The sequence below is a fragment of the Leiobunum rupestre genome, chromosome 5, assembly GCF_980474605.1.
Source record: "Leiobunum rupestre chromosome 5, qqLeiRupe1.1.hap1, whole genome shotgun sequence".
Classification (NCBI taxonomy): Eukaryota; Metazoa; Arthropoda; class Arachnida; order Opiliones; family Sclerosomatidae; genus Leiobunum; species Leiobunum rupestre.
Window position 1 is genome coordinate 32,969,396 of NC_143388.1, and position 15,706 is coordinate 32,985,101.

At 36.1% G+C, this 15,706-nt stretch overlaps 1 long non-coding RNA gene across 2 annotated transcripts; it reads right to left on the minus strand.

Moving 5' to 3' along the window:
- Nucleotides 1-7,295: 7,295 nt before the first annotated feature.
- LOC149944199 (uncharacterized) lies at nucleotides 7,296-11,062 on the minus strand. 2 transcript variants are annotated; one of them, XR_016480855.1, is made up of 4 exons: nucleotides 8,793-11,062; nucleotides 8,646-8,720; nucleotides 7,955-8,045; nucleotides 7,296-7,787 (listed from the first exon to the last, which is right to left on the minus strand). It is a non-coding gene; the product is annotated as an uncharacterized LOC149944199 (long non-coding RNA). The 2 variants fall into 2 exon arrangements; XR_016480854.1 differs by having other exon boundaries at nucleotides 7,298-7,787; nucleotides 8,646-11,062.
- Between the last annotated feature and the right edge of the window lie 4,644 nt (nucleotides 11,063-15,706).

Sequence of the window (15,706 nt, forward strand, 5' to 3'; positions counted from 1 at the left end):
CATGTTTTTATTTCACTGTAATAAAGTCTCTAACACTTATGAATAGATAATTGTATAATTGATTTACAAGTTATTAGAGTTAGAAATTTAGTCTTAGCAATTGTTTTTTCACGCTTTATTTAAGTCAAGCAATAACATTTTTAAAAATGAAAGCTGTTAAACGAAATAAAATAAGCATTTCTGAACTTTTTATATTAATTATGTTTTATTATTTATAACGATATGGATTTCAATACATTTGAAGAAGCGAGTAAACTCAGCTTATCAGACTTGGGCAAAGTGGTTTTTAATTGATGGTGTTATATAATAAAATATACTTCAGCTTTTGAATAAGATTTTTTTCTATCCAACCGATATCCTTTATATAAAAGCTGAAGTAATTAATCCATTCAATTCAACAAGCATTAAAAAACCCGGTTCAAGTCAGAATAGCTGTGCAAAGTACTAATAACGTAGAAAATGTTTTTGGGGGTTCCATTGACCTGATGAAAAATTTTCATAAGATAAAGTTACTGGACTGATGGAAGCTTCAGTGTTTTCAGAGCGAAGTCTTAATTGCATATTCTAAGTTTTTTTAAAAACAAGTTTATTTCTAAAAATGAAAAGTACATGTTTTATCGGGGGCAAACTTTTTCCGTGTGAATGGAGAAATGATAATTAAAGAGTTAGCTATTTACGATACGGAAACGGAGAAGCATAACGTCTGGACCTTTAAACCACCATATCCATATTCCAGTCTTACGGAAGACGATAAATGGCATTGTAGATGGTTGTATTGGAACATTTGTGATCTCCGTTGGGACGACGGACAGGAAGACTACAACAGCCTAGGAGCCATCGCGAATTATATAAAAGAACAAGGGTTAAAGTTTTTTTTTGGAAAGGTTTAGTAAAGGTCAAAGTTTTATCGGATTTCATAGGAGTTAACGTCAAGAACGTCGAGGATTTAGACTGTCCTACCATTCTTTGTATAAGTGCTCCTAAACATTGTCATTTTCACCGTGACCCTAATAATTTCGCCGTTGTGAAATCTCACAAAATCGCTGTGTGGTACCGAAAAATCGTGTGTAAGAAAATATAAGTCGTTTTAAGATTATTTTTGCTACTTTTTCATCACATTGGTTTTACGTTATGTCTGTTTTCTAAAATTACGTTTCTTAAATAGCGTAACGTATTAAAGTTGAATAAAGAGTTTTTCATTTTATTTTAATTTTAGTGTTTTTATAATATCTTTCTGACTACATGTGTATTGTTTAACTTCTTTCATTTTTAAAAATGAAATTGCTTGATTTAAATAAAGCGTGAAAATTATTAGTTTCGAAATGATATTTACAAATCTTATCCAATCTAAAGTCCATCGTTCGGGTATTAGTAAGTATTTCATACAAACTAACTTAATTCAGTATTTTTAGAAGTGAAGAGAAAACACATTGTGAAAAACCAAATGAAAAGAGACTTTAAACGGTTTTAAAAATCTTAATATATATATTTAAAAAATCCAACGTTTCGGCAGTGTAGCATATGAAAGTATTAAGTTTCAAAAAGTGCATTTAAATTGAAGTGAGGCCTATTTTGGGATTCCCCTTGTTCCTCCTTCTTTCATCTCAGCATGTTTCCCCTTTTATCATGGTTTCTCTCCAAAAAATAGCCAAAAATCTTAAATCAGTAGGTCTCGCTCCTATTTATCTTCCACCATCCCAAATTGTCAGCTTTATTATGTAATAACAAAGAACCAACAAGGCCATCATTTATAAAATCTCCCGTGCTTGTGGTGATAATTACATTGGGCAATGCCGTAGCCCATTTCTTCAAGGGCGTAAAGAGCCCCAAAAATATAAACAACCCGTACAATAATTCTCCCCTTAACGAACACCTTCGTGTTTTTGGGGCCATAATGCTAGGTGGGGCTCAATAGATATACTAGCTCGACCCAAAATTATATAAAACAAATTTTAATGTACGCGAATCCATCGAAATCTAAAAAAATAAATCTGCGCAATGTTTAAACCGTGACTATGGTCCCTTTAACTTATACACGTTTTCTCCACTTTTTAAATGTTTTATGGACCTCACCCTCTCACACAGACAACAAACCAATTCCTCCTCTCGCAGAATCCACCCATTCAGACCATAGTAGCCTCGAGCGCGAACGAAGATATCGAGCCCATATAACACTTCGACGGGGGTCGACTCGCCTTTGAGAAAAAAACGCTCGCGGCTAAAGAACAGTGGCATCCACTATATGTATGCATAAATATTTTTTCGTCCCAAAGTTTTACCATCGTACTGTCAGACTTGTAAAAATCCCATGAAGAAGGAGGAACAGTTCCTCCGAAACGTTCGATTTTTTAAATAAATATATTGTGAATTTTAAAAACGGTTAAAGTCTCTTTTCACTAAGTATTTTATATATTTGAATATCGGAATTGTATTTCGTTGCGTTAAAAGTAGAGTTTAGATGTATAGTCTTTTTAAGTAATACTCGTGATATAGGGTCAAGTACCAAGCATATTTAAGTACTACAATGATATTAAATTAAAGTTTAAAAATATTTCCATTCTACGTTACTTTAACAACGAATATTCTATGACGTCAAAACACTCAAATCCATGTTTCAAATTCAAATTAACCGCGCAAAACACTTAAATCTATGTTTTCATTTGATTTTTAAATTAACCGCGACGCGCCCCCAGACCGCGCCCCCCCGAGAAATCCGCGCCCCAGACCGCGCCCCCCAGGGGAAATCAGCGCACGCGCGCCGCCCCTGGCTACGGCGAGGTGGGGAGGGCTTCGTATATCAACATATTGTGTTCAGGCCAACTTGTTCACTATGTTATATTGTTTTACTAATTTACGCGCACTGTGATTTTCGCAACTTACCATTAATATATTAGCATCTCTGTATAATGTATATAAACAAGGTATTTAACAATGAGTCGGTTAACGCCATGCAGTTACATTAACATCGCTGCAAAATATCGCGTTAATCATTCAATCAATCAGCTAAAGCACATATCGTGATGACTACATGTAAGTCGTTCCGGCTTCGTAGGTATGTCTCTTAAATAAATAACTAAATAAATAAATAAATCTAACCGTCATAAGAACATTTGTACCTACACATATTGCACTTTCATTACTTGAAACTTCAGATTAGTTAGATTGTATCGCTAATTAATCCACTGAATATTTTAGTATCCCGTTTTTGTGAATAATTCCAAACCGAGTTAGTTTTGTTTGAAGTTACGAGCAGACCTGTTTCAATAAAGTTTTAAAACGGAATTTATTTTTCCTGAGTGACAGAGAAAAGATTCGTTCATACCAAAAAAAGGTAACGTCGTCCATCGTAAGTTAATGCGAACTTATCGTATTGTCGAAAACGTATACCGTTAAATTGTTAAAGCTCTCGTGGAGGTTTACGATAATAATATGTAATGACTAACGTAGCTAAACGATAATAGTAAGTTATGACTAACGTAGTTTATTGATAATAGTAAGTAATGACTAAACGCAAAATTTAACCATGGTTAATTTAAACTAGTAAATAGTAAGTAATATACTATAGAGACAGATACTTCATGGTTTAAAATACACTTTTATTAAAAAGAATATTGGGGAAGCTTTTTCGAGCCCACTCGTTCCTTTTCAACCCTGATAGAAATGGCTAAAAAATCCAAATACAAACAGATAGAGCGCGTAAAAAGTCATAACCTGAGCGGTGCGCGTAATCGGATAATACAGAAATATAAATTACTTGATCAAAAAATTTTACGAATAATTTTGAGAGCTTTATCTAGTGAATAAAAGTTAACCATCCCCGACCTCAAGGGTGGTATCGACTTAGATAGAAGACCCTATATGTTCGCGAATTCCGACAACGACCCTAATTTCAACCTATGTTTTTTATATTTTTTATTTCTTTCTTTTATTTTGTTTAATTATATATATTTAAAAATGAAGCTGAAACAAATTTTAAAATGACTTTGGTTTCCCATAAGACATGCTGAACACATATCAGTCGACTATAGCTATCTCAACAAGCTATACAGATGTTTCAACTCACACAGTTAACGTAACTTCAAGGCGGCGCGCGTGCGCTGATTTCCCCTGGGGGGCGCGGTCTGGGGCGCGGATTTCTCGGGGGGGCGCGGTCTGGGGGCGCGTCGCGGTTAATTTAAAAATCAAATGAAAACATAGATTTAAGTGTTTTGCGCGGTTAATTTGAATTTGAAACATGGATTTGAGTGTTTTGACGTCATAGAATATTCGTTGTTAAAGTAACGTAGAATGGAAATATTTTTAAACTTTAATTTAATATCATTGTAGTACTTAAATATGCTTGGTACTTGACCCTATATCACGAGTATTACTTAAAAAGACTATACATCTAAACTCTACTTTTAACGCAACGAAATACAATTCCGATATTCAAATATATAAAATACTTAGTGAAAAGAGACTTTAACCGTTTTTAAAATTCACAATATATTTATTTAAAAAATCGAACGTTTCGGAGGAACTGTTCCTCCTTCTTCATGGGATTTTTACAAGTCTGACAGTACGATGGTAAAACTTTGGGACGAAAAAATATTTATGCATACATATAGTGGATGCCACTGTTCTTTAGCCGCGAGCGTTTTTTTCTCAAAGGCGAGTCGACCCCCGTCGAAGTGTTATATGGGCTCGATATCTTCGTTCGCGCTCGAGGCTACTATGGTCTGAATGGGTGGATTCTGCGAGAGGAGGAATTGGTTTGTTGTCTGTGTGAGAGGGTGAGGTCCATAAAACATTTAAAAAGTGGAGAAAACGTGTATAAGTTAAAGGGACCATAGTCACGGTTTAAACATTGCGCAGATTTATTTTTTTAGATTTCGATGGATTCGCGTACATTAAAATTTGTTTTATATAATTTTGGGTCGAGCTAGTATATCTATTGAGCCCCACCTAGCATTATGGCCCCAAAAACACGAAGGTGTTCGTTAAGGGGAGAATTATTGTACGGGTTGTTTATATTTTTGGGGCTCTTTACGCCCTTGAAGAAATGGGCTACGGCATTGCCCAATGTAATTATCACCACAAGCACGGGAGATTTTATAAATGATGGCCTTGTTGGTTCTTTGTTATTACATAATAAAGCTGACAATTTGGGATGGTGGAAGATAAATAGGAGCGAGACCTACTGATTTAAGATTTTTGGCTATTTTTTGGAGAGAAACCATGATAAAAGGGGAAACATGCTGAGATGAAAGAAGGAGGAACAAGGGGAATCCCAAAATAGGCCTCACTTCAATTTAAATGCACTTTTTGAAACTTAATACTTTCATATGCTACACTGCCGAAACGTTGGATTTTTTAAATATATATATTAAGATTTTTAAAACCGTTTAAAGTCTCTTTTCATTTGGTTTTTCACAATGTGTTTTCTCTTCACTTCTAAAAATACTGAATTAAGTTAGTTTGTATGAAATACTTACTAATACCCGAACGATGGACTTTAGATTGGATAAGATTTGTAAATATCATTTCGAAACTAATAATTTTCACGCTTTATTTAAATCAAGCAATTTCATTTTTAAAAATGAAAGAAGTTAAACAATACACATGTAGTCAGAAAGATATTATAAAAACACTAAAATTAAAATAAAATGAAAAACTCTTTATTCAACTTTAATACGTTACGCTATTTAAGAAACGTAATTTTAGAAAACAGACATAACGTAAAACCAATGTGATGAAAAAGTAGCAAAAATAATCTTAAAACGACTTATATTTTCTTACACACGATTTTTCGGTACCACACAGCGATTTTGTGAGATTTCACAACGGCGAAATTATTAGGGTCACGGTGAAAATGACAATGTTTAGGAGCACTTATACAAAGAATGGTAGGACAGTCTAAATCCTCGACGTTCTTGACGTTAACTCCTATGAAATCCGATAAAACTTTGGCCTTTACTAAACCTTTCCAAAAAAAAACTTTAACCCTTGTTCTTTTATATAATTCGCGATGGCTCCTAGGCTGTTGTAGTCTTCCTGTCCGTCGTCCCAACGGAGATCACAAATGTTCCAATACAACCATCTACAATGCCATTTATCGTCTTCCGTAAGACTGGAATATGGATATGGTGGTTTAAAGGTCCAGACGTTATGCTTCTCCGTTTCCGTATCGTAAATAGCTAACTCTTTAATTATCATTTCTCCATTCACACGGAAAAAGTTTGCCCCCGATAAAACATGTACTTTTCATTTTTAGAAATAAACTTGTTTTTAAAAAAACTTAGAATATGCAATTAAGACTTCGCTCTGAAAACACTGAAGCTTCCATCAGTCCAGTAACTTTATCTTATGAAAATTTTTCATCAGGTCAATGGAACCCCCAAAAACATTTTCTACGTTATTAGTACTTTGCACAGCTATTCTGACTTGAACCGGGTTTTTTAATGCTTGTTGAATTGAATGGATTAATTACTTCAGCTTTTATATAAAGGATATCGGTTGGATAGAAAAAAATCTTATTCAAAAGCTGAAGTATATTTTATTATATAACACCATCAATTAAAAACCACTTTGCCCAAGTCTGATAAGCTGAGTTTACTCGCTTCTTCAAATGTATTGAAATCCATATCGTTATAAATAATAAAACATAATTAATATAAAAAGTTCAGAAATGCTTATTTTATTTCGTTTAACAGCTTTCATTTTTAAAAATGTTATTGCTTGACTTAAATAAAGCGTGAAAAAACAATTGCTAAGACTAAATTTCTAACTCTAATAACTTGTAAATCAATTATACAATTATCTATTCATAAGTGTTAGAGACTTTATTACAGTGAAATAAAAACATGTAGAAATGTATATGAAATAAATTTAAGAAAACTCAAACATTTGACCGACATACCTTTTCTGGTTTAAATCAACAATTTTATTATTCTTTCTTTTCATTTTTTTGTACAACCATTTGTTTTTATATAGATAACCTGAGGACGGCTATAATATGAACATATACCAAAAAAATCGGGAATTAAACACAAACAACCTTAAGTTTACTATTTTTATATTCACACGTCCTCAATTATGCAAATTTTATATTAACATTTCTACTATACATATTTCATAATTAATTTTTACATAAATAATTATTTTTTATATAAAATCGTACAATTCTATCAGAACTTAAACCGTAAGATTCAGGCATATAATTTCCAAAAACACAAACTACATTTGGAGTACTAATATTTATACTCACACAATTATATTTCGTACTAACAATTTCACCATCTTTTAAACTTTCAAATACTGCCAAGTGTTCGTCGCATATTTTTATACTTCTCAAGGTGTTAAAGAAAAAGTGGTTCACACCAGAGCAAACTTTTTTCAATTGAAAAAGCATTTCACTCCCCGAAACTGTCACTTGCTGACAATGTACAAAGTCGGGCTTACGGGATTTCAAGTAATTTAACATCCACGATTTTCCTTCATTTCCATCTTTTCCTATTACAAATATTATTTTTCTGTCTGAGAGAATTAAATGTTCCAATAAACTTTTCTGCCATGGTCTAAGTTCTATATCTTTGTTTATTCGTTTAGGGGTTTTCATTTGTTCCACCCAAGCACTTGTCAAATTTCCAAAAAGATGCGATGGTAGTCCCGATCGAGCAACGGCTTCTGCGCGGACTCGTTGTTTATCAATTTCCGCTTCTACTTTACCCAAGTTTACTTTGTGAGGGCAGTTCTTAATAATGACGTGATTCCGTCTTTCTTCAATTCTTCGACTGATATTGCATTCACTAGTGGTAAATACACGCTTGGTTATAAATTCATATATAATTCTTATAATAGTTTCTAGTGAAGGCTACCAGTAATTAAGAATTAACATTACAACTAAATAATTATATATAAAAATAATGTGATTTCTAAGCTAGCTTTAAAAAAAAATAACCGAAAACAATCTTACTTTTGAAAAATGACTCTTTAATATCAAAAATCGTCTGTCATACTCGGAAACAATTAATTGATCACTAATGTCGTTTCTAATATTTCTTCAGCTTTTAAAGAAAAAAAGAGTTACTCGAGAATGGTAAAATAGTCTATACTTAAATTTAAAGTGCGTTTTAAATTGAAGTGATTCTTATTTTGTATTCCACTTTCACAATGGGAAAAGTGTCTTTCTCAAATGTTGTAGTTGTACTATTGTTAGAACTATTTAAATCCATAAGATAGAATCGTTCAGTACTTTGCTGATATAAAAAGAGGGACTCGTTCAAATGGAAATATTTTTAAACTTCATTTGAATATCATTAGCGTGTAAGTGGTCCATGTACCCAAAATTGAACCGCAAGTTCAGATATGCTAATACATAGAAAATACTATAAAAGCATCTTAACTCTACTTTTAATACATCAAAAAAAATTCCGATATTAAAATATTTCAAAATACTCAATTAATGTACTAAGTTACGTTAAAAAAGAGCCTATCGTAAACACGAATTCCTCCAATTGTTAAACATAGATTCCAGATTAGATGGTGTATGTATGATGGGTAAGACTCTTGTCAGAAAGATGAATTTTTATTTTAATACGTTAAAATAAATTTCGACTATACAAATATAGTTTTCGCATTTTAACTTTAAATATAGACTATTTTACCATTCTCGAGTATCTTGCATCTTGAAATTGTAACGCATACGTGGTTACCATTTAATTTTGGAATACATCGCCAAGCTAAAAATATAAAAATTGATAAAAACTTAAATGGCTACGTCCTCATCCGAGAACAGCGGAGATGGATTTTACATTTTTGGTGGGAACAATCGTTTGTTATAACCATTTTAGCGCGAAGAATCCACACCTGATGTAAAAACGACACTTTTAGCTAGCGAGAGGGGACACCCGCTGTGTCTATTTTACGCGCTGGGGGCAAGGGCCATCCTCTATCTACCCTTTACCCCTTAGGGCCGATATTCCGTAAGACGGATAGCTTTGCGCATCGTAAAAGTGATTGAAAATAATGTTACACGGGGAAAGTGTTTGTCGGTGAAAATAGTTATGAATTGATACACAAAAGGCTCGACCCATTGAACTATTTGGATTTATTTCATAACACCACTCGCACGTGGAAAAAAGTGTTTGACAGATGCCGTAGGGGGCCCATTACTCGGGTTTATAGCTACTGGCTGTTTGCATAACATCATGTCAGATGATTCCACCAGCCCTACCGAATAGGGACGATCCCGCCTTTCCCGTTACTCGCCTTATCGCGAACAATCCTAAAAACGCATTACTAATCGCGTTGATTTTACTTTTAATGGGACTTGTAGAATTTCTATCTCTTTGGTTTACCAATATGGCCGTCGCTATACACATAACACCGCAAAATTTGACTAATCGCGTGAGTCATTGAGTCAACCCATTACGTCATCCTGATTACGTCATCAAATTATTATCGCTATATAAGGGATTCATCCCCGTCATCCATCGGCAGTACACTACAAACCGTTTCTCGAGCATCATGTCTAAACGAAGCTGTGTAGATAACGTTCCTGGGTCTACTAAAATGTCTAAATTTGATCCGACTCAGCGTAACATTAACCCTCGGTATTCACTTTCATCCGAGCTTTTCGTTACTACGGGTTTTACGTCTGAGCTCGATATATCTGTAGCTCTATGCAATAAAATCACACACCAGGTCTTTGAGATGTCTTCGCGCGCCTGGGACGATTTATACGGGCACTGGGAACAAATAAATGATCCACAAAGGTTGCCCTTTCGATCACCGTTCCCGCTATCTGATGCGCTAGTGACCGCCGCCATGTCTGACCAAAAAGAATTAACCTTGCAGAGTACGATATCCGAAGCGTCGGTCGTAATCAAAGCGCCGGAAACTCGAGAATTGGACAGACTCAAATATTTCATTAATTCGCACATTCAACTCCTTAAAGTGAACCAAAAACTCTTTGAATTAATGGGTTACGTTATAACCGATAATTATCGTAAAATTTACGAAATATTGTATAAAGAACCATGTGCACCCAACAATTTATTTCTATCGGATGAACATGAAAGGTATGATACCGTTGTCCGCTACGCGTCCAATTACGTAACAGCATTTAAAATTATTGAAGATTTTAAAGAAACAGTGGCCAACCAAAATATGTTTTGTGTATTTAACTTTTACAATTTGTTTAATATGGTATCTACCAACCATAAATATATTAAAAATAAATTGTTTTATCTTTAAACGTTTTCATCCGCTTAATGTACTGTAACTTTGAATATCTAAATAAAACCTTATAATTTGTATACACTCTGCTCTTTTTTTCCCAAAACACTTTTACCGATGACCGCCCGCTATTTTACGCTACCCTTAGGGGGCCCGAAAGTGTTTGTCGGCGAAAACCAACCAACTCGACATTCACTATGACGGGTAGGCTGTTTGCATAACATCGTGTCACCGCCATAGATAACCTATTGACCTAAAATGGGTTAACACCTTGGGTTTTATGGGTTATAACATCGTAAATCAGCTAACCTTTTGACCTAAAATGGGGTGCCTCCAGCTATTAACTATGACTGGCCGGCTGTTTGCATAACATCGTGTCAGTCCACACCACCTGCGGAATAGGGGCAGATAACCTATCGTAAATCATCTAACCTATTGACCTAACCTATTGACCTGCCGAAAATGTACGCAAAATGGGGCCCCTATAGGGGGTCCGTTTCACACCTATTTAACGGCTGTTTGCATCGTGTCCATAGGGGCAGATAACCTATTGACCTAACATCGTAAATCAGCTAACCTTTTGACCTAAAATGGGGTGCCTCCAGCTATTAACTATGACTGGCCGGCTGTTTGCATAACATCGTGTCAGTCCACACCACCTGCGGAATAGGGGCAGATAACCTATCGTAAATCATCTAACCTATTGACCTAACCTTTTGACCCCGCCGAAAATGTACGCAAAATGGGGCCCCTATAGGGGGTCCGTTTCACACCTATTTAACGGCTGTTTGCATCGTGTCCATAGGGGCAGATAACCTATTGACCTCGTAAATCAGCTAACCTTTTGACCCCCGCCGAATATTGCCGCAAAAGGGGGCCCCTATAGGGGCCCGTTTCCCCCGCCCGCAGGTGCCCCTTATCGGTATACAGACTCACTTATCTCTATAGTTTTTGGAAACAATTGTGTGACAGTTTTTTAAAAATTTGATAAATTTTGTGAAACATTTTATTGTTAATTTTGGGAAACATTTTATTGATAATTTTGTGAAACATTTTATTGTTAATTTTGGGAAACATTTTATTGTTAATGTTGTGAAACATTTTATTGTTAATTTTGTGAAACATGTTATTGTTAATTTTGGGAAACAATTTGGTAATATCGGAAACTGAAATACATGTATTTCTGTCGGAAACAATTTGAAAATCATTATCTAATATTTAGAAAACATTGGACTGATAATAGCTTACACGTAAGCAAGGGTAAACGATTCTATCGTTTAGAAATATCGTCTGGCCGTTTCCATCGACGAATAAGCGCCAGAAGATAGGCGGCCGCCTCCTAATCCAATCCGCGCTGACTCAGACGTTGACCACCAGCGGTCAATATTTCGGTTTATAATCTTTTTATATTTTTATCTTATCTCGGTACTGATGAGTCCCTCGGGTCTCGTGAAAAGGATTCGCTTCCTTTTGGGACACGGCCATTCTGTCAACATCGCCCACGACAAAGTCCACTGCGAAAGTAAACCGTCTTGATTTCGATCTTCGTGTACAGAGCTCGCCATAATGAGCCAGATCAAACAGATATCCGCAAATTTATGAATGTGTTTCTTGATCCTGTTTAAAAGATAGATCCTTTAAGGAGATGGTCTAAAAGTTGCGGCGTTATTACTTCGTCTTTCCACAAATCTCGGAAGCCAAGTGAAGAAGTTTCATGCTCGCTGGTAGCTGATAAAAATCGTCAAAATTCGCATCCGCCACTCGCAAGCGTGAAAATTAATCTAAAATATCCGTTTGAAACAGATCGACGCGGAAAGTGAAAAAGTGTGTAGCGGAAGCGGATTTTGTCGATTTTTACCCGCTACCAGCGAGCGTGAAAATGGGGCTTTATAGTTATTTCTGGAAATACTTGCGCAATAGCTGAATGAGCCGCTTTTTCGTAGTCTGTGTGAAAATACAGGTGGGGTGGCGGAGTGGTTAGCACTTTCGCCTCGCAGCAAGAGGAGCCGGGTTCGATCCCAGCTTGTGGCACTGGGTGAAAACTCGGAACAACTCCTTCTGCGTAGAGTTTGCAAGTTCTCTCGCCACTGGTTTAAGGGGTTTTCCCCCGAGTTCTTCGGTTTCCCCTTTCATAAAAACTTGTTTAGGTTAACGGTAATAGTTAGTGTAGGGAGCTGTTGGCTCGATCTCGTGGCATGCAGGGCTTGCCACCACCCTCCTACGCATTGTAACCCGGCCACCTGAATTAAGGGCTTTATAAGTCGCTCGATGACTTAGGCCTAGGGTGGTGCCTTGGGTATTAGCCTAGCTGATTATTACTATTACTATTAATACCGTAGTGCTCCAATAGAGTAATGGCACTGTGACGTCCTAGTACGTCACCCATGCTCTTTCCTATAGATAAAAAATTTGCGACCAAAATGGCGGCCACGGCCAAAGCTACGAAGTGCTACAACACTATTGACCCATGATTTTGTTCTAGTTTTTGGCGTACTTGACTCAAAAGGCTTAACAATTTTGACGCTTCACCGTAATCCATTTCACTTCACGAAATTTAATCTTCAAATAAGATCATAAATAAATTATTGCTATATATAAGTCTATCATAAAAAACTATACAAAATAAACAAATCTAAAAGATACCAGATAGTGGTTTTTTATTAACATTTATAAAACTTTGCCGCGCCAATGCACCCAGCTGCGCTTATGAAACCCAATCATGTAAGGTGGTGGAGTGACTAGCGCAGCAAAAGGAGCCGGGTTCGATCCCAGCTTGTGGCACTGGGTGAAATCTTAGAACCTCTCCTTCCGCGTTGAGTTTGCAAGTTCTCTCACCACTCGTTAAAGGGGTTTTCTCCCGAGTTTTCCAGTTTACCCTTTCTATAATTAACTTGTAGAGGGTAATGGTAATGACTTGGGTGTTGTCTTGGATATTAGCATAAGTCTATAATATTGTTCCATAAGTTTGTCACTTTTGGGGAATATTTTACTGAGAGCTAGGAACGGAGTGATGTCATCACCGGAAGAAAATCTCCCCCCAGCGAGGCGCTGTCAAAGGCTACGTGTGTGTCACTGTCTTGTGAATATAGCTCTCAGTAAAGCTTTTGCATGTGAAGAATAGGAAGTGTCACACTTATGTAATCATATTATACACTTATGGTAATAGGCAGAGGTGGATTTAGCCGATTGGAGGTCACTGGTGCTAAAAATTTCGGGACCCTTTTGGTTTTTGCGTTTACGGGTAGAAAACATGAATAATATTAAATATTGCATCACTAGTTTGGGGCCCCTTGAAGATTCGGGGCCCCTGGTGGACTTGTCTTAATCCGCCCCTGGTATTAGGAAAATAAAACTAAATAGAAGATAAAATAACAGTCTACGACGTGTTCGGGGCCCCAAAAAATACTAAGTTACGCCACTGGGAGTCTATTCTGTGAAATTCAAAAATGACAAAAAAATAATGATCTATCAAAAATGAAAATGCGCGTGTGCAGAAGAGGCTGCTATCGAAATATCAAACCATCGATAGTATTGGTCAAATTCGAAATCGTGGCGGTCTGTAATGCCGACGTTAGTGATTTTAACTAAATGCTTCGACATACGGTCGATGATGCCAATTTAAGCCTTGGTCCCCAAAAATAAACTGTTATTTTACGTCCGCTTAAGAATTTAGTTTATGATTTGACTCAAATACCTGATCTAGCGTAACATACTGCCACTACTTAAAATTGAGCTTACACAATCAATAGTTTGAATTTTCGATATCCGCCCGATCTCCACACGCGCATTGCCATTTTTGTCGGATAGAGATTTTTTGTCATTTTTGATTTTTACAGAATAGCCATAATATGATTGACCGAATCTGTTATCAACGGTTACGAAAGAGAAGGATTTCCAGCCAGGTTTATTTAAACGCCGGTGGCTTCCTTTATAAAGTCGTCTAGACTTTTAAACGTCAATATCAGAATAATTTGTATATCGGGCGATTAACTCTGTACCCGAAAAAGATATTGAGCCCCCTGCTATAATAGTATCAGTCCGTGTAAATTTCACTAACGCTATTTCATTGTTAAACACTTATCAAAGAAATGTAACTTTAAAAATAATATATAAAGTATTATTTGTTATTCTACTCGTTTTACGGTTTTATTTCTTTTGACTATCTATAATTTTAATTAACCAGTTGAAATTAATAATTTATTTAGGCTTAAAAATTAAGTTTCCAGGTAACCAAGAATTAAAGATATTTCAACGTTTGTTAACCAAATTTATTTATTTCCAATTTGTTTTGAAAATTGGGGGCGAATTTAATTATTATTATATCCCATACATCAGCATTTATAAAATTAAATAATTTGAACTTCCTCAGTCGTAATTTTTGGAATGTACGATTTTCTGTTGTGACTAAGGCAACTACTATTATTGGTTTTTACAATTTTTAAAAAAGTTTTTTTTTGGAAAATTTGGGTGAGGCTTTAGAATACTTTTAGCAACGCCACTGAAACCAACACTTTCAGGCCGATTTCCATTGTCTTTTCCACATTGGGCACGTTCCAAATTATCCGCAACTTTCTACATTGGATATGTGCACAGGGCTTTAGGCACGAGGGGCAGACATTTGTTGTATACCGGTGCTCCAATCGTAATCAAGATAGCCTACTACACCGGTGGTCTCATCATTATGACCTACACCAGCGTCCACAAGCCCGGACCGGTGACAAAACAGCCATATGGGCAGTAGAACCCTACTACTGACAGTCTCACCCTCGACGCAGCAATGGGGCGACCCACAACTGTGTGATAGAGAGTGGATGCTCTAGCATCCACGAGTCGGCACCCTACCTACTTGGGTAGAAAGCCAAGCCCTTCAGAAAAGAATTATTTGCGCCGGTGGCTTGTGGCAAGCCCTCCATGCCACGCGAGCCAACAGCTCACTACACACACTATTACCGTTCACCTCAACCCCTTAAACCAGTGATGATTTAAACAGCTTCCTACACTCAATATTACCGTTAACCTCAACCCCTTAAACCAGTGATGATTTAACTCATTGATTGTCTATAGTAAAAGATTGTAAAACTGGTCACATAACCATAACCACAAAATGACAAATATTTTAACGTTTGGTGTATTTCTAATTCCAAATATTTTGGTTATAGAAATTCTTAAGGTCCGAAACTTTTAATCCCAGATCAAACTTGATAAAATGTAAAAATGAAAACCTACCGTAACTTTTATAAGAAAACATTCGTATTCCACCCCTCCTACGCATTGTAACCCGGCCACCTGAATTAACGACAATATAAGTGGCTAGATGACTTCGGCCTAAGGTGGTGCCTGGGGTATTAGCCTAGAAAAGAAAATAAGGGGCCCGGGGTACGAAGGACTCCTTGTAAAGAAAATATCTATTTACGTTTACCGGGTCTTGCCTCGGTACAACCACTTTCCTTTTGCACCTGTAAAATCCACATTTTCACAATTCCCAGCC